The sequence below is a fragment of the Chlorocebus sabaeus genome, chromosome 9, assembly GCF_047675955.1.
Source record: "Chlorocebus sabaeus isolate Y175 chromosome 9, mChlSab1.0.hap1, whole genome shotgun sequence".
Taxonomy (NCBI): domain Eukaryota; kingdom Metazoa; phylum Chordata; class Mammalia; order Primates; family Cercopithecidae; genus Chlorocebus; species Chlorocebus sabaeus.
Genome location: NC_132912.1, coordinates 130,808,642 through 130,827,854, shown reverse-complemented (window position 1 = coordinate 130,827,854; position 19,213 = coordinate 130,808,642).

The following is a 19,213-nucleotide window of genomic DNA, read 5'->3' as shown; positions in this document are numbered from 1 at the left end:
GCCACTGGGAGGAGGTCAGATATTGTTTCAGCCATTCGCAGAGTTCATTTTTTGTCTTTTTAAAACCGGGCTTCATTCTGATGCAATGAAGTGAATAAAATAATAATAATGCACCAGGGATGTGAAATTTTATAGAGACCTTTTGCCAGGAAGTCTTGTGGTTTTTGTTTTGTGTTTTTTTCCAAGAGGGGAAGACATGGGGAAAGGAGGATGGAGAGAGAGAAATTTGCCTCAGAAGGACTGGAGGTCGTCTACATGCTGAAAATATTAATCAGTTGGCTACAGAACCCACTGGAGAGGACGTGGCGCCAATAATGTCCGCAAGCGTGCGAGGATGGTTTCCTCAGGAAGATTTGTCATGCTCTTAACTTCATAAAAAGCAGAGGCAGTGTTGGGGCTGATTCAGAAGACTTGCACAGCTCTTGGCTTCCCTCCCTGCCAGAGCACAGTCAACTGCTAATGACCTGCTCCTCTCATAATTGCACAAGTTGTCAACATGAAAATTCCAGTTAAGCTTATGGCCTGTGGTTTTCCCTGGAAGGGAAAACAAAGGAGTCCAATATGACACCTCAAACTTTTGCGGGGAAATACACATTTGTATGGCCCAGTAGACCAGAGTTATCCTAGTAAAACCTATTACACAAAGAAGTCCAGTCTACTAATTCATTTTTAAACTGGAAAGGCCATTTCTTTTACATCCTGAAAACAGTAGACTCCAATAAAACTAAAGTGGAAAATTTACTATTTCATCTGATTACCTACATTTCCATAATGTTGAAAATCTCAATCATTTCAGAAATAGGTTTTTTTTTTTGCTTTTTTCCTAGCAACCTAAGATATCTGCACACTATTTTTAAAGAGAAAAAAATATGATATCCATAAATTCTAAGTGTGAAATGAATGGGGGATGGGGAAGGAACAAAAGCAGAAAAACTAGGCGCTGTCTAAGGCATCCTTGTGAATGCACACTTTGGCTTATTTCCAATGCAAGGAATGCCCATAATAACTAGATTAACCCCTCAATCCTCATTGTTCAATTTTGCACAACTATAAATGTTTCTAGGATCCTTGATTGGATTAGTTTAGAATTTTAAAGCAAAATGCCTTTACTAATATGTTTCTATTTCTACAAATCTATGTTTAGTAAAACAGGAAAAAGCAGGTTTCACTCTCAGCTTAGAGTCTGACTGCTTATTTGTTTAGGGGATGTTATATTTTGGTAAGCTCTAGTGAACTCTTGCTGTTGCTGAGTGAACACAGTTAAGATCCACTGGGAAGGGAATGGTGACCTCTTCCACGGGTGGTACAGGCAAAGTGGGGATCAGAGGAAAGAAACCTCTGAATTTTTTCTGATTCATCTGAAAAGCTGCTGCTTTCTGGGACTTTGCCACCCTCCTTTGGACTTGAATCTTTAGGAAATGGAATCTTCACACCCACAGCCACGACATTTGTTTTCCAATTGGAATATAAAGTACCTAGCCCAGCACAGCCATTGACAGCACTGGCTTCTTCTTGCCTTTGCCCCTCCAGGGTGTCTTCTTGGTGTTTTGGGGTATGTCTTCTTTTCCAGACATAAGAGCCCCAAACATGGGTGACCCCAGTGACACAATCCTCTCCCCACTTGTGTGAAATGAGCAGCAAATGAATCTAACAGACACCCCAACCCACGCCAACTCCCATAAAATCAGGGTGTGAAGCACGGGGGAGAGAGGGATTCTGATTAATAATTCATTCCGAGCAACCCCCTGGAGCAGTTTCACTATGATATGCTATGCAGAATGCTTCAACACACTAATTAATATTTTCAAAGTGTTCCGTGGGCCCCTTTTAAAAGCATTTTTGCCATCCATTGAATGTTCTGCATTATAAGTAAAAGATCAATGCTGTCCCCCAATCCTATTGCTGTGCTGTCTAACTAAAATAGGATATTTGGAGTCAACATAATTCTTTTTCTCCTTTTAATATCCTTCCTCAAGTGTTGGGCTGGAAACTGGCTTCTCTTCTGAGACCAGCTGTTCTTCCCAATGGTAGCAGAAAGACACAGGCCAGAGAGTCATCCACGTGAACTGCCCTGAGCACGGCATCGTCCCTGCCTCTTATCGCTCAGCCTGATGCCAGAGACAAAGACTCGAAGGAGAGGGTCAGGTCCCTTCCAAGGCAAGTGTCCCCAGGAGCGGTGGCAGCAAGATCACTCAGAAAGGGGCCTTAGCCCAGAGCTCCACGGGGCCTGGGCTCTACCTTGCAGCTGAGCTTCTGGTGGACGGACAAACGCAAGCAGGAGACCCGGAGCAGCCCCAGCACTCCTGGGAGCTGACCACTGTTCAGAGACAAGACCTTCCCTGCACAAGACCATCAGGGAAGGGGGCTGCATCCAGACTCTCCCGGAGCTCCTGCCCCTCAGTGTTGTTGAGGGCATGAAGGCTCAGCTGCTTGCTTGAGGACAAGACTGGCCAATTGTGACCTTTCATGGCCAGAAGCAGCCACGATCTCTCCAAATGATACCTCAGCTTCATAGACTCTGGCCACACAGCCCGCCGAGGTGGTTAGAAGGTTAGAACCCCAAAGACTGGTCCCCTCAGAGGGCAGCAGACGGTCACTCTCAATGTGCCGATCTCAATGATTCTTCCTAAATGTTACCTGGAGACTATTTCTCAATTCAAATCAATGGTGCCTATTGATCCTGGCAATTAAAAGAATAGGAAAGAAGTAACTTTTGCCCTTTACTCTCTTGCATTCAAGAAAGTGATTTACAGAGTCAAATGGGTCCACTTGGAAATAACCACTGGAAAATGTAAAGAATGATCCTACCCAGGAGGCCTGCACCGTGGTCCCTGAGGGCTCTCGGGACCCGTGAACAGGTTCCCTCTCTTCCCAGGGCCGGGGGCCATGCTGCCCTCTGCCAGCCAAAGGGCAGAGCCACCAGGGAGCACAACCCTTCCCTCCCTTCCCCAGGGCCGGGCCGGGGGCCATGCTGCCCTCTGCCAGCCGAAGGGCAGAGCCACCGGGAGCACAGCCCTTCCCTCTCTTCCCAGGGCTGGGGGCCGCGCTGCCCTCTGCCAGCTGAAGGGCAGAGCCACCAGGGAGCACAGTGTCATTGGGATTATTTTCTTGTGGATGTGGAATCCATGTAACATAATATTAACCATGTTAAAATGTGCGGCTCAGTGGCACTGCTTACATTCTCAATGTTGTGCGACCGTCACTCCAAACATTGTCATCACCCCTGAGTAAAACGCTGGGTGCAGGGAGCAGGCCCTTTCCCGTCCCTGCAACCCTTGACAACTATTCATCCGCTCTCTGTCTCTGTGGATTTGCCTGTTTTGGATGTTTCATATAAATGGAGTCATACAATTTGCGGCCTTTCGTGTCTGGCTTCTTTCACTTAGCACAACGTTTCAGAGGTTCATCCCTGTTGCAGCACGTACTAGTGCTTTATTCCTTTTTACAGTCAAATAATATTCCATCAGATGAATATACTGTTTTTTGTTATCCATTCATCTGTTGACCAACATGCGGGTTATTTCCACCTTTTGGCTATTGTGAGTAGTTCTCCTGTGGACATCTGTGTACAGACATCTGTCTTATTTTTAGTTATTTGAGGACATATGCCAAGCCGTGGAATTGCTAGGTCACATGGTCATCCTACGTTTCACTTTGCGAGGAGCTGTTGGAGATTCTGAGGTAGCTCTGCTCTGTGAACAAGCGCTCCTCTGGGCAGATGGGGCTTGCCAGGGGCAGTGAGGAGAGGTGAAAGGCTCTGTGTTGCTTATATACCATTGAAAGGTTTACAGGTGATTCTCTCAAAGAAGTGAGTCCCCCAGATAAACCTGCAACCCCCAACCACATAATCCCAAGTGATTCTGTTTTAGTAAAGCTGAGGAAAAGAGGAGAGAAATTCATGTAACTCCTCAGGGATTAAACTTATGTTATCAACAGTTTGAAATACAAATTCCCCATCCTGACATATGAGATCCTCACAATGGACCTATACAATCCTGAGTTTCCTTCCTTCCAGACCATCCCAGACACCCTTGCAGACCCACCAGATGTAACCACTCACAGATCTCTAATCCCCTATTCCCTGACCTTAGGCATTTGCAAACACTGTTCCTTGTTCCAAAATGCTTTTCTGTTCTCTGCCCCGAACTCACACCTCAAAAATCCCTAAAGATCCTTCTTACAATATCCACTTAAGACCCAACTTCATCCATTAACCCCCCCAACCACCCCAGATACTGTCCTTCTCCCTTGAACTCCTAACCCATCATGTGGGAGGTTCCGCGGACTTGAATCACTACGTAACCCTTAGCATGTCCTGCCTTCCGGAGGACGGTGTAACCTCCCTGAAGGCAGAGGCCATGTCCAATACACTCTGTATTCCCACAGCACATAGATCAGTGTCTCACACATTGTAAAAGGCCATGAAATTCCTCTCGATTATTTGTTAGGAAGAAGTGGAAATCAGAATCAAAAATCATGAAACAGGAGAGTTTGAAAACGACCTCAACAATGATGTACTTCAACCTCTTGTGGCAGCAGTGACTGTGGACATATAACCCTTTAGCAGGGCAGAGACATAGTTGCAAGAGTCCAGGCCTCTGAACTTCCCACCCTGTACACTCTGTAGAAATAAGGCTCTGAGAAGGTCTGCACTCATGAAATCAATTCAAATGCATTTGACTTGTACTTCCCAAAATATATAGCGTTATGGAAAACTTTCCACTTGACTGCAGACACCTTCAAACACCTTGGAGAAGTAATGCTCTGCAAACACAGTTAAGGCAAAGCTAGTTGAATGTTATCTATAATAACATAGAACAAAGTAGTCAAACCAGAAGGTAAAATTATGCAGTTTGACAAGAGTGTATTTGGGCTGAATATCAATTCTTAGTTGGTCAGGTGAAGTTGATTATAAAACTAACAGAGAAACTCTGGAGAGATAATTGCACGACATTCTTGAAGGTTAAAAATTGTCCATTGGATTGGAAAAGGGGCTAATGGAGTCTAAGCCAGAATCCTAATCATCAAAACAAAGCTTTTGTAAATTCAACTGTTGCTTTTCAGATGAGAAAACTGAGACTCAGGGCACAGACGTGCCCAAGGTGTTCTAGGCAGCAAGACCAGAGCTGGGCTCCCTTTACCTCTTCATTGTGGTAACACAGACTGGGAACATGGGCTGGGAACCTCAGGACACTGACCGGAGTTCAGGGATGCAGGAGGTCAAACCTCAAGACTCAGCATCCAGATTGTGTGTGAGCCTGAGAGGCAGGTTACCAGGAATGCAGTGCCACCTCCTTTCCATGGCTATGCCTTCTTCAGGCCTCATTTGGAGACACCAGCTTATGAAAAACAAGACAACATCTACACCCCTATTCAAACCAGTAATACAGACTCTTGCAAGAGATGATCAATGAGTAATGACAGAAAGAGTCAATTTCATCTTTCAGAGTAGGGGTGCAATTAACATTCAGAGCAGGAAGGAGAGCAGACTGGACCTGCCTGGTTCTGCCACGACCTTGCTGCTCTATCCTCACCCCTTACACCCTGTCCTCCTGGATCCTTCCATCGAACAGAACCCACCCACTATGGAGTCTGCCCTAGCAGTAGCAGATGTGACTTTAAGAGCACCAAGTGACCGGACACAGTGGCTCACGCCTGTAATCCCAGCACTATGGGAGGCTGATGTGGGCAGATCACGAGGTCAGGAGATCAAGACCATCCTAGCTAACACAGTGAAACCCCAACTCTACTAAAACTACAAAAAAATTCGCCAGGCGTGGTGGCGGGCACCTGTGGTCTCAGTTACTCGGGAGGCTGAGGCAGGAGAATGGCATGAACCCAGGAGGCGGAGCTTGCAGTGAGCCGAGATTGTGCCACTGTACTCCAGCCTGGGTGACAAAGCAAGACTCCATCAGAAAAAAAAAAAAAAGCACCAAGTGTGTCAGGGCTCCCCTTGAAAACTGACAGGGCGGTTGGGCTCTGACAAGAGCTTTGGCCACAGAACTTGCTTACATAGCAAGAGCCACACAAGTTGGCTTACAGTGGGCCCCAGTTTCCACTAATTCACTCCACATGAGTCTCTAAAAGATGTGGGTCCCTAGTGTGCCATGGGAGGAGGCCTTGGATACCAGAGGGACTCGAGGGCAGAATGATTTCTGAGGCCAGGCTAGTAACATTCCAGTAAACATCAGAGATGGAAAGCGGAGGAAGGTGCATTGACAGCACTCGCCCTGTGCAAAGCACCATTCACCTGCCCAACTGCATCTTGGAGGGCCTTTATCATCCCATTGACTAGTAAGCTCAGAGAGGTTAAGCAACACATGCAAGGTCAAGCAGCAAACAGGTAGTGGGCCCGTATTAGAACCCAGGTCCATGGAGCTCTACAACCACAGCTGAGTCCAGTGTCCCCTACTGCCTCAGATAGCACTGAGCATGGGGGAGCTCTTCAAACTGCCCACCTTTGTGGCCTGATATATACATGTATGTACAAATATGTACACAGTCTTGTGTGTATGTGTGTGTAATACACTGAAATAAAGTTTCAAGACACAGCACTTATTCTTACCACATGCTATGAATTCTCACATTTTCTTACCTGTTCACTTTCACTGTGGCACCTACACATTGAAACATGAGTTGGTCCTCTGCCTTCTTTAACAGAAGCTGAACTGAGGTCCTGCTGAGCAGCGGACACCGGGCACCCTGACCCATCCCCCTTTGCCTCCATAGCCTGGGTTCCCGGGTTCCTAATCCCCCAGCTCCTCCAGCTCATCAGAAATCCCTTCCTTTTGGATCTTGAGTCACATGATTTGTCACAAGGGGCTGACCTGACCCCACTGCTTTCCGGTGCACCTGGCTCTGGCCCTGGCGGGTCCCCTCCCTCAGAGGTTCACAGGCAGACAGGTGGCTAACCATGTCTGGGGTGACCACATGCAAGAGGCCACTCTCTCCTGCCTGCATTTGGTCCTGGTAAGGCCTCCAAGGAAAGGGCTCAGGTGTGCTCAGGGTCCTAGCCCACTGCAAAGGTCCAGCGGTCTTTCCAGACGCCCAGCGTCCTCCCTACGCCCTCCCCTTCACCAGCACAGCTCCGAACCAGCATCCAGTAAGCAAATGCAGGACGCTCCCTCAGACCCGGGCCCCACAGCAGGACCCAGGCCCTTTGCCTGAGCGGGCTGGTGGTGTCTGGCAGGTCAGAGCCGCTCTGTGCCCCACCTGCTTCCTTCTTTCCTGTTCAGGAAACAAAGCTCGAGAGTCCAGCTGCACGGTCACTCCATGAGGACCCCACGGGCAATTCCTAGGTTTGAAAGCAGCAACTCAGAAGGGCAGGGGGGTCTCTGGGAGCCCTGATTGCCCACGGGGAGAACAAGGCTGGACTCCCTCCACCACGCTGCGGGCGCCAGGAAAGAATGCCCCAACTTTCCTCCCTCTTCCCGCCTGCTCTGCAGCCTCTCCGGGAGGAACCCTCGGGAAGGGTGGAGCGGCGTATTCACAGCACTGAGCACCCAGCTCGTTTTAAAGCTTAAGAGCGCCATCTTGTGCATGGCAGGAGCAACCGCGGGACACCAGTTTCCCAGCGGCTGAGCAGGAGCTGCCTTCTCTCCTTTCTTTCCTTCTTTCTTTCTCTCTCCCAGTGAGGCTTAGTGGCCTCTGCGGGGTCCCCTGCAGCCAGAATGTTCTCCGGCTTGAGGTGGGGCATGCAAGACTGCTCCCACCACCCCCTCCTGGGTGGCTTTGCTTTGTGTCCACCCGGCGGGTCTGCAGCAGGGGTGGCCTGCTCCTTGCTCCCCACCACCGACCCCACCCCCAACCCCCTACCTTGGATCCAAAAGGTCTGCACTGTGGTAAAGAACACAAGAGACAGTGAGAGAATGAGAGAAAGAAGGAAGAGAAGGAAGGAGAGAGGAAAGGAGGGAGGAGGAAGGGAGGAGGGAAAGGAAGGAAAGGGGAAGGAAAAGAAAGAAAGGGAAGAGAAGGGGAATGAACAAAACAAGAGGAAAATGAAAACACGGTCTGCACTTGGCTTTCATTCAGAATGTTCTGTGGGTACAGAGATGTGGTCCCTCTGGGGACTGACACAGATAAAGGAAAACACTGAAAAATGCCCCAAGTCTTCACCTGGCTTGTTTTGGGTGAACACGTCCCCTCAGGGCCTCAGTTTCCCTATCTGTAAAATGAGAGACTTGGGGGGTTATCAGATTCTACCTCAGTGACCTCCTGACGCTGCTTTCACCCTCCCACACACCAAGCCTCCAAACCTTGCTGCTAGGCTCACAAAAATGCCTGCTTTGAATTTCAACTCTTTTCCTCTCTGAATTTTAGATTAAAATGTTTTCAAGTAGGAAAAAAAGAAGAAGAGAAGAAACCAAAGGAGAAGCGCTAATGGTCCAAATAGTTTTGTAACCAGACGAGGATCTTCATCTTTCTTTTGAAATAAAAATGTAAGGAAAACATCAGTTGTGGCACAGAGAAACCAAATACTGCAGAGAGAGAGAAGGAGAGGGCAGCTGTCTCCATCCGGCCGGCTGTGGTCACTTTACTGACACACAAAACCATCCACACCCCAGCTCACCCCAGTCACAGTTTTGGGGGTGGAATAAGGGCATATTGATCAGTTACAGGCAATAGATGGAAAGGCCGTACGCCCACAGAGTTTATCACTGTTTATCAAAAGCCTCATTAATAATAATATCCACTCGCATATGCACATTTATTTCTAAGGTCTTGGAGGGTGAAGGCCTTGTATTTCATTCCTAACTTTCTTGCTTCCATGAGAACCCAGGGATATATATGAAGGGATTTTGTCTGAGGTCATGCTGAAAAGAGAACAGCCTGGAATCCTGGCTCCAGTCTCTGCCCTCATCTCCTGTCTTATAAAGTACATGTAAAAGGTACAATGATGAGAAATGAGCCCATTTTGTCATGAAATTCCTTATCATATCATTGCTCAGGTGGTTGAAAACAAGCCCAGCCTGGGCTGAAGCGGACGTGTGTATTCATGACGTCCTGTAGTCCGTGCATCACTTAGATGGTACAGTGGAGTCCTGAGGTCTAACAAAACAGTATACAGTAAGTCCCCGTTTGCAGCAGATTGGTTAAATGGGTGTTTTTTAATGCAAATTAGTTCAAATTGCTATCAAGAGTAATTATTGTAGAAGAAAGGCAGTGTTTCCATCATCCTTCCCTCGTTTCGTTCTTCTATAGTCTCTTTTAAATAACTTAGCCATAAAATTTCAATTGACCACTAAAAAAAAAGAGAGAGAGAGAGAGAAAAGTGGTGCAATCAGCGGCGGAGGGAAAAGGGTGAAAGAGGTAGAAGGAGGGCCGGCCCCCACAGGGTGAGGGTCCTCACCAGCCCCTGACGGAGCCTCCCAGGATCCCCGGTCCTAGATGCCAGCTACCCCGCGCTCCCACCTCCGTGGGCCCCCCCAAACCCGGATCAACCTCTCCCCTCGTACCCCGCGCCCTCCGCGGGTCTCTGCGATGTGCGGCTGCCCCGTGGGGCAACTTCCCACGCGCTCCCCCCTGCCATGGTGGGGGGCTCCTCCAGGGTGAAGGTGGGAAAAAGAGGCCGAGTCCCCACGATGCGTCCCCAGTCGCCAAAGCACGCGCCCCTGTTCCCCGCCCACGCAGGTCCGCTGCTGAAGCCAATGCATTATAATAATATTAGGTAAAACAGCGCGAGCATACGAGGTGGAAAATTGCATCTCATTTGTTCTAAATTTGCCAACGTCTAAATCTTAAGGGAGGTATTTTTATTTTACATATTTGTTAATGGGATCTGTTTCTTATTGCCCAAAAATGCTTAATATACAAAAGAAATCCGATTCTCTTCCTGGCCTTAATTCATCATAACAAACAGAAATAGAAACTTGATTTCAAATTTCGCTCTGCCTCGCATCTCCAATTCATATTCGCAGCACATCGATCATTAATAGCGTCTAGAGGAGCCCTTTTATTTACCTATTATGGCATCGTTTGTAACATAAAACTGTTGTGTTCTCTTTTCATTAACAGATTCAGTTGCAAATGCTGGGGAAAAAAATTACAAAGAGCCCCTTTTTAAAATGTGCACATTTATTGGGATTATTAAATCACAGCAGCTAATAGCAGTTGTCACCAACTTAATTTAAAAAGCTGATTATTACTCAAGCCCTATGTATTCCAGGCCTGATACTGTATAATTAGCAGTTGTGATTATTTAGTTAATTTGCAGATTAGGAACAAGTGTCTGTTTTGAAAAATGTGGCACTCGACCTTCAGCAACATAGAGGAGTGAGCCAGGCCCTCTTACCAAGAACAAAAGTATTCTGTCAGAAAAATGCATTTTGATGCAGGTCAACAGGAAAAAGGGGATGTTTTACTGATCATCTGCCTGCATCCTTCCAGCCAAAAGTCCAGTGCAAAAGCCACTCCAGAAATGTTTAAATTAGCTGCCTCCCTGGTGCAGCCAAATCAAATCAAACGGCACACTTGGAGCCTAAACAAGTTAAAAGATGGTTCTTGTGGGGAGGAGCTGCTAAAGCAATAGTAACTAGACAAAAACATCCTAGTGACCGTCGCTCAATAGAGATTCAGCCATTAAGACCGGTCCAAAGTGGAGAGCCACTGGACTTGGGAACAGACCCCATCTCATATGCATTATTTCTATTGCCACTTTGTCATCAGTCATATGATGGTAATAAAATTTGTAACTGTTTCCCTTATACTCCCTACGATTTACCTCATCTAATAGACAATGCAAATGCTAAAAGGCACATATACATCTTCATTATATGAGCTGGTGCCTGAGCCACTCTCCTCCAGAGACAGTTTTATTCATTTTTATACAATTTGCCTACTGTACGGTACAGATGGTTTCTATTAAGTAAAATATCTGTTTTCTTCCAAATTTTTAGTTTTCATGATTAAATTACTTTAAAATGATGGTACATTGTATTATCTTCTTTCATGACTTAATTTAGCTCAAATACTCCCAGCATAAACTGTAAGCCCAGCTTTATCCACTCAGAAAATCGGCCACATACTGTGATTTTCTGAGGGTTATTTCACCCTGACTGTGATTTCTATTCTGTATCAATTACTTTCGCTCGAGTCTTAACTATATGGATTATTTTCTGGAGATAAATTTGAATATTAATATACGTGGAAACTTTGGACTAATAATAAAATAAGATTTCCTCCCTAAGCTGTTTAAAATTTGAGACATTGTTTGTTATTGTTAATATGCAAGTTTTGCATGCTGGTGTCTCAGCCACAGACGGCTTGTAGTTCGAAATATTCAAAACTGCTGCCCCCAAGTGGCGGGTCCTTGAGCCGTTTTCCCTTTCTAGCCTTGCTCCACGCACAGAGTCTGTAAATTTTGAAGTGGCTGCGTGCACGCTCCTATTTCAGCAGGAAGGAGAGCTTGGCGGTACAGTCTGTGGCCCATCTTCCCACGGCCCGGATCATTCTCTGGATCTCGGCTCCACTGAACGTTGAGAGCTCATTTCTGACGGCTTGGAACCATCAGCCTACTTGTCTCACTGTATTAGTGTGATACTAGGCAAATGTGGCCCTGGGAATTTCTCCCTTTTTTTAACATTTCGCATTCATATTTCATTTTTGCACTCACGCTTTCTAACTTTTCCCACTGGGATGCTGCCTGCAGCCAGGACCAGTGCTGCTGGCTCCTGCCCTCACCGGCTTTTCTCAAACTTGCTCACTTCCCACCAGCCTCAACAACCCCAGACTTTGACCACAAACCCTCCTACACTCAAGCAAAAACACAAGGATGGGAAAATTGTAACATTTCCAGGAGGAAAAGCAGTTTTTGCTCAGAAAAGGAAGGGTGCCACCAGCAGTAGGAGAAGAAGAAGAGGGACAGAGGAGGAGAGGGGTCCTGGGCAGTCCAGCTGGAAACGGACTTCACGGCACAGTCTAGGTTCTAGAACGAGCCCGGGGAGCCCTTGCAATTTGCTCTGCAGAAACCTGCCAAGGCTGGGAGCTGGAGGTGGCCCTCTGGAATTGACGGGTCCACCGTGGGCCCTCACCTTGGAGCTTCCTCAGAGCTGTCGGGGCTGATTCCCATCATGGCCTCTTTCTGCCTCTCCCTGACACAGGCTGCAGTGGCAGTGGAGCCAGAAAGACCAGAAAGTGTCTCATTGAGTCCCCAAAGCACATGGCATGACCCAGTCCTTCCAGACGTGAGGGGAGAGGAACTCCGGGGAGACTCCAGTTCTAGTCCCAGCTCCCACCAGCGACCCCAGGCAGGCCAATTAACCTATCTGGGGCTCCCTGTTTGGGGGATGTTACAAAGATCAAATGAAATAATAGGCCTGGAGGGGCTTTGAAACAGTTCGAAACGTCTGACAGACATAAGGCATGATTTTTACTCTGAGGTTCACCTTAGGCACATCACCAGAGTGGAACCTAGAACTACACAGCCTGCCCCAGACTGACAGCAAGTGAGGCCTGGGTGCAGCAACTCCTCTCAGAGACAGATTCCTAACTAAAATCAGGTGGTTGGCCGTGGTAAAGTATCAGAAGCATTTGTTGTTGTTGTCGTTGTTGTTGTTGTTATTGTTTTTGAGACAAAGTCTTGCCCTACAGCCCAGGCTGGAGTACAGTGGTGCAATCATGGCTCATTGCAGCCTCTACCTCCCGGACTCCAGCAATCCTCCTATCTCAGCCTCCCATATACCTGGGACCATAGGTATGCACCATCATGCCTGGCTAATTTTTCTATTTTTTGTAGAGATGAGGTATCATTTTGTTGCCAAGGCTGGTCTCAAACGCCAAACCTCAAGTGATCCTCCAGCCTCAGCTGCCCAAAGTGCTGGGATTATAGGAGTAAGCCACTGCACCTGGCTGGAGGGGTTTTCTAAAAAATAAATCTTGACATGAGTGAGTGTTTCTTTCTCAATGCAATGGCCCTCCGGAAGACCCCCTCTTGCACTTACGACTTGGCTGGGTGATAAGATCCCACTTTAAGATAGCTCAGAGTTTGGTTAATATGATATAAATAGATCCAAGTTAATGAGACAAAGGATGAAGGGGTGAGGGAATGCATTGTCTTAATCAACTATTTGTTTCATAGAAAACAAAACATAGGAGAAATCCCCACAAAAGGCAACAGGTTTGTCCCTGCCTGCCATACTCACCGACCAACAGGTTGCCAGGCTTGATCCAAAGTGACCACCAGGACCCGCCAGTCACATCTCTGTCAATGGGGAGAGATGGAGATGCTCACAAAGACCTGGTTAATTCTACAACCAAGACACATTCGGCCTCCATACCGGGGAGAGAATTAGGGTTATGTGGATCATTGTCTTAACCTCTGCTACTCCTTGCTTCCTGAGACCCAGCCAGTGGGTCTGAGTCTCAACCCCACCGCCAATCTCATGCACCCAAAGGCATCTAATACTTTCCTACCAGGTGCTAGAAAGCCAAATCCCACAGAGGGTTATCACCCAGCCATCCTTAGCCACCGAGACACAGCTCGGTCCAATTAAAGAGAGATTGGGAAACAGTCAGGCCCGGAAGGATCTAAGCTCAGGCTAACGCACCTGAGAGACCCACATAAGAATCACAGGCTGGCCGGGCGCGGTGGCTCAAGCCTGTAATCCCAGCACTTTGGGAGGCCGAGACGGGCGGATCACGAGGTCAGGAGATCGAGACCATCCTGGCTAACACGGTGAAACCCCGTCTCTACTAAAAAAATACAAAAAACTAGCCAGGCGAGGTGGCGGGCGCCTGTAGTCCCAGCTACCTGGGAGGCTGAGGCAGGAGAATGGCGTAAACCTGGGAGGCAGAGCTTGCAGTGAGCTGAGATCCGGCCACTGCGCTCCAGCCTGGGCGACAGAGCGAGACTCCGTCTCAAAAAAAAAAAAAAAAAAAAAAAAGAATCACAGGCCTTGGAGAGCACTTTCTCCACCAGCCTAGTTACTCTTCCTCCTCCTGCTCCCAGAAACGCCCATATGAACCCTATAAAATCATTCCACCCAAAACCACAGTCAGTTTGAATGCAGTCACTCAGCTCTTAGAAAAAAACCAAACATGCAAAGGCAGTTGCAGCAGCTCTGCTCTAGCGCAGGGACGCACACCCCAGGAGGAGGGGTATGGCAGGGTGGGCCACCTTCCCTGCTGTGGACGGTGAAAATGATCGGGAACGTCCAAGAGCTTAGAGGATTTCCTCCTTGCCTGTGCAGGAAGGAGAGGTCTTGGCAACATTGAAACATAATATTATTCCACTCAAATGAAGATTTAACTGCTCCAAAATCAATTTCAGAATGTAGGAATGACAGTAAGTAATACAATAATAAAGTCATTCAAAGATCATGGGGCAGTTAAACAATAGTCTGGGAGACTGCTTTGCGCAGTCACAGTGTACTTCGGAAGAGTGAATTCTTCCTTGCTTAAGAAAGAGCACTAGATCGAAAATATTTTCAAAGTAAAAATCAATACTTTCCCCATATTAGTGGGCCATGTTTACTGTGTGGCCACAGGTCTGGTCCTGGGAGAGGAAATGAAGTTCTGACTCTGGAGTCCTAACACACGTGGGGTCTACAGCTCACCCACTGACAAGCTGTGTGGCCCAGAGCAGCTATGGAAGTTCTTGCTAAGCCCATTTTCTCCCATGCAAAGTAGGGAGAATACTAGAAGCCTTCTCCTGATCCTCCCTTGTGGGGAGGATTCCAGAGATCTGTGAGGGAATGTGTGGTATCTGGCCCACTGTAGATACTCCAGAAATGGTGCCCTTCACTAGCTAAGGGGCACGCACAGAACATCCACCCATTTCACTAGCTAGGGGGCACACACAGAACATCCAGCCACTTCACTAGCTAAGGGGCATGCACAGAACATCCACCCATTTCACTAGCTAGGGGGCACACACAGAACATCCAGCCACTTCACTAGCTAAGGGGCATGCACAGAACATCCACCCATTTCACTAGCTAGGGGGCACACACAGAACATCCAGCCACTTCACTAGCTAAGGGGCACGCACAGAACATCCACCCATTTCACTAGCTAGGGGGCACACACAGAACATCCAGCCACTTCACTAGCTAAGGGGCATGCACAGAACATCCACCCATTTCACTAGCTAGGGGGCACACACAGAACATCCAGCCACTTCACTAGCTAAGGGGCATGCACAGAACATCCACCCATTTCACTAGCTAGGGGGCACACACAGAACATCCAGCCACTTCACTAGCTAAGGGGCACGCACAGAACATCCACCCATTTCACTAGCTAGGGGGCACACACAGAACATCCAGCCACTTCACTAGCTAAGGGGCATGCACAGAACATCCACCCATTTCACTAGCTAGGGGGCACACACAGAACATCCAGCCACTTCACTAGCTAAGGGGCATGCACAGAACATCCACCCATTTCACTAGCTAAGGGGCACACACAGAATATCCAGCCACTTCACTAGCTAAGGGGCATGCATGGAACATTCACCAGCTTTGGCTGCAATCTTGCAATCTAAGATGTGGAGCTGGGAGGTGGAGGGTAGGGACTACACCTGGAGAAAAATAGGGAACACAGCAAAGCAGTCTGTGAAATGTGAGAAAGGAGCAGATCAGACTTTAGGTGCTGCAGAGAGCTTGACAAGGGATAAGCTGTGTCCGAATAGGGAGGCTGAGAAAGCTCAAAGAAGGAAGCGGGGTTTGAACCGGGTTTCCAGAGGCATGAAGATAGATGCTAACCTGCCCTAGAGCAAATACTCCGTGTGTGTGCATTACATCTATGTCTTAAGAGAATATAAGTTGAGAAAAAAAAATCACAAAGTTGGGGGGCAAATGAGTATATACACACATTTTTTTAAAATAACATAGTAATGCTCAAATGTGGCAGCTGGTACTGTTACTTGTATCCGTCAGGATGAGCCTGACATGGACACCCATAATCAAGCGCTACCTAGGAGAGGTTTCTGCAGGATGTTGCAGTAATAAGTACATATGTGCCTGTGAGAAAGTGCAGACAACTCAGTGAAGAAAGGATTCGCCAGGTCAGACAAGGTGTCACAAAGACAAGATAGTTGATTATAGACCATTTTTTCACTTTGTAATTTTGTTCTATAATTTTAAGAAACCAAAGGTAGATACAGCATAAGTGAAAATGTATAGTATCACACAGCGAAGTCAGTCTCCACCAGTGGCACACAATACCACTTCTGGTGCCTCAAACCGATTCCAAGAGTGAGTCTATCTCAAGATATCATCAAACAGAACTACGTCCTGACGTCCCTTCCATGTCTTGGACTTGGAAACCTACAAGATCAGGCAATTAGCTTCCCAACTGGCTGACTTAGACAATCATACATAAAGGTCTATGGATATGAAGAATTTTAAAGGCAGCATATGCTAATCTTTTCACAGAAAAGATAAAAATACAAATCCATTTCCCTTATAACCTTTGGGCCCATAACCAAGAAGGAATACGGAAATGTACAAATGTGCATGCAGAGAAAAAAATGCTTTAACTCATGAGGGTTTATACATATTCCCTTCCATACTGCTCCTTGGGGAATATTTTTCACCAAATTTTATTTTGAAGCTGCATTGGAGATCTGGCACATGGCCCAGACTGTCTTTAAATTTTGTCAGAATTTTACCAGCATTGCAAATAACATATAGAAGTTGGGAACTTCATTAAAGAGATATTATCTGATATGACTTCCATATTCAATGACAGAAATGACATTTTTGTGGCTGGAAGGCCACAAGATGCACATGATATGTGATTGATAGCGTGTGCTAAAAAACAGGATGAGAAAAGAGGAACAATGATCTCAAAAATAAAACTACATGTGACTCAGTCTAAATGCAACATGGGATTCTGGATTGGATCCTGGAACCAAAAAAGGACACATCTAGAAAAAACTGGGGAAATCTAAATAAGGTCTATAGTTTATTTAATAGTAACGTGCCCATGTGAACTTCATGGTTCTGATAAATGCACCATAATTATGTAAGATGTGAACAGTAGGGAAAATTGGGTGAAGGGCAGGCATGTAGAAACTCTCTGTACTATCTTTACAGTTTTCCCTTAAATCTGAAATTATTCCAAACTCTAAAGTTTATTTTATCTTATTTTATTTTGAGATGGAGTGTCCCTCTGTTGTACAGGCTGGAGTGCAGTGGCAGTAAACTGGGCTCACTGCAACCTCCATCTCCCAGATGGAATCTCCCTGGTTCAAGCAATTCTCCTGCCTCAGCCTCACAGGTAGCTGGGATTACAGGCATGTGCCACCACACCTGGCCAATTTTTGTATTTTTAGTAGAGATAGGGTTTCACCGTGTTGGCCAGGCTGGTCTCGAACTCCTGACCTCAAGTGATCCTCCCTCCTGGGCCTCCCAGAGTGCTGGAATTACAGGTGTGAGCCACCACGCCTGGCCTTAAAGTTTATTTTTTTTAATGTGGCTAAGGAAAGGAAACTTGCAGCACTGTTAAATTTCATCCAAAAACAAAACCAAAAAAAATACATTATTTGGAGTAAAATATTAGATCATGAATTTCTATAAATATAATATGAGAAAGACACTGCAGAATAAGGAGAGTGTAGAAATTGCTGTTCTATCCCAACTTCTCGCCCATCAGTGGATGCCAGAGTAACATCTTAAAATGCTGAATTAACACCACTCAAAATACAGCTTGTAACAAATGGTATCATAATACAAAACAAAAGGCTGATAAAGGCTTTATCCTTGAAGCTCTTACTCGAAGGAAATTCCTGATGTTGCGTGACTTGGGCAACTCCCCAAGGCAATTTTGTCCGAAGAAAAGGCAAAGGATGGGTGACCATCACAAAATATGTTGTGGCTCCTCAGACCCTAAATTGTCTTTGGCCAGTGCCCCTTGACATCCTCTTCTTTGGAGCATGCTCTCGGGAGAAGTCAGCTTTAAGACAAGAGAAATTTTGGACAAGGAGCATGGCAACCTGCAGCGTATGGTGCAGCAGGAATTCATCTTTCTCCATGGACTCAGGATTTCCCTAATGTCCAGTGAAATCCCAGTTCAAACATCCTCCCACTAAGCTGGTAGGAAAACATCTCAGGCGTTACTTGTGAGTGTCTCCCCTTCTTTCAGTTCATGTAAGAGCACAAGGGGCTTCTAAGGTGTATAAAAAATGGGCAAAGGCCTCGTATCTCCAGCCCATCACAGGCTTCACAGAAAGCCTTACCATACAAGTCCCAGTGGTTCCCTGCAGGCAAGTTTGGGGACAGGAGTCCTGATGTGCTTGGAAGCCTCGGGGCCAGGCACCAGCCTATCTGAGAACTGGCACCTCCACCTCTGAGAACTGGCACCTCCACCTCTGAGAACTGGCACCTTTGTCAGGAAGTCTCTGTCAGGAAACTACTCCCCTGGCATAAACCGTTTAGGAGTGCAAGTTTTGGAAAACAAAAACCAGGATGAGTAGAGTCTGCAGCCAACATTTCCCTTGGGCAGAACAAAACAATTTCTAGGGCATGGGAAAGTAAAGGGTCTATGGATCATTTAGAAGACTTTTAGCCAAAAATAAATATAGTGATGCAAGTAATAAAAGCATTATCTTGTCTAACAAGATCTCCAGAGACAGGAACTCCCAGGGCTCTGGCTCAGTAGTGTCTGAAGACCCAGGCTCCTTCCATACCTCCTCATGCATCTTCAGGGAGTGGTCACGTCTTCCCACATGGTGACATAATGACGGCAGCAGTGCCACACATCACACCTTACACGACAATGTCCCCAGCCAAAAGGAATTTCTTCTCGTTCCCCTCTCTTTAATAAGGGAACACTTCCCGGAAGCCCCTAGGAGACTTCTCATAGGTCTTGCTGGCCAGAACTGGACTGCATGACAACCTCAAAGTCAATCACAAGCAAAGGAGAACAAAACAACAAGGAACAGCTTACACAGACCATGTTTACCCTCCAGAACTGGCCCCCAAAAGTCAGGGTTCTGTTAGCGAGAAAGAAGCCCAGCGGTTAGGTCGCTGACAGGGTCTAGCACATCCTGGCTGGTTCAGAGAACAAGAAGGTTAGAAGGGGTGAAATGGAAGCCAAATATGAGTGAATGTCTCTATAAGCCATCTTGTCACATGGAAGAATGGATGACACTGAATGGCAAGAGAAATAAGAGATGCTTGTAAAAACAGAACCCTGGCATTGCAGTGGACCAGGCCATCCAGAAATTACTCCTATCCCTGGCATTCTCTGCAGGGCAGAAGGACACCCAGAT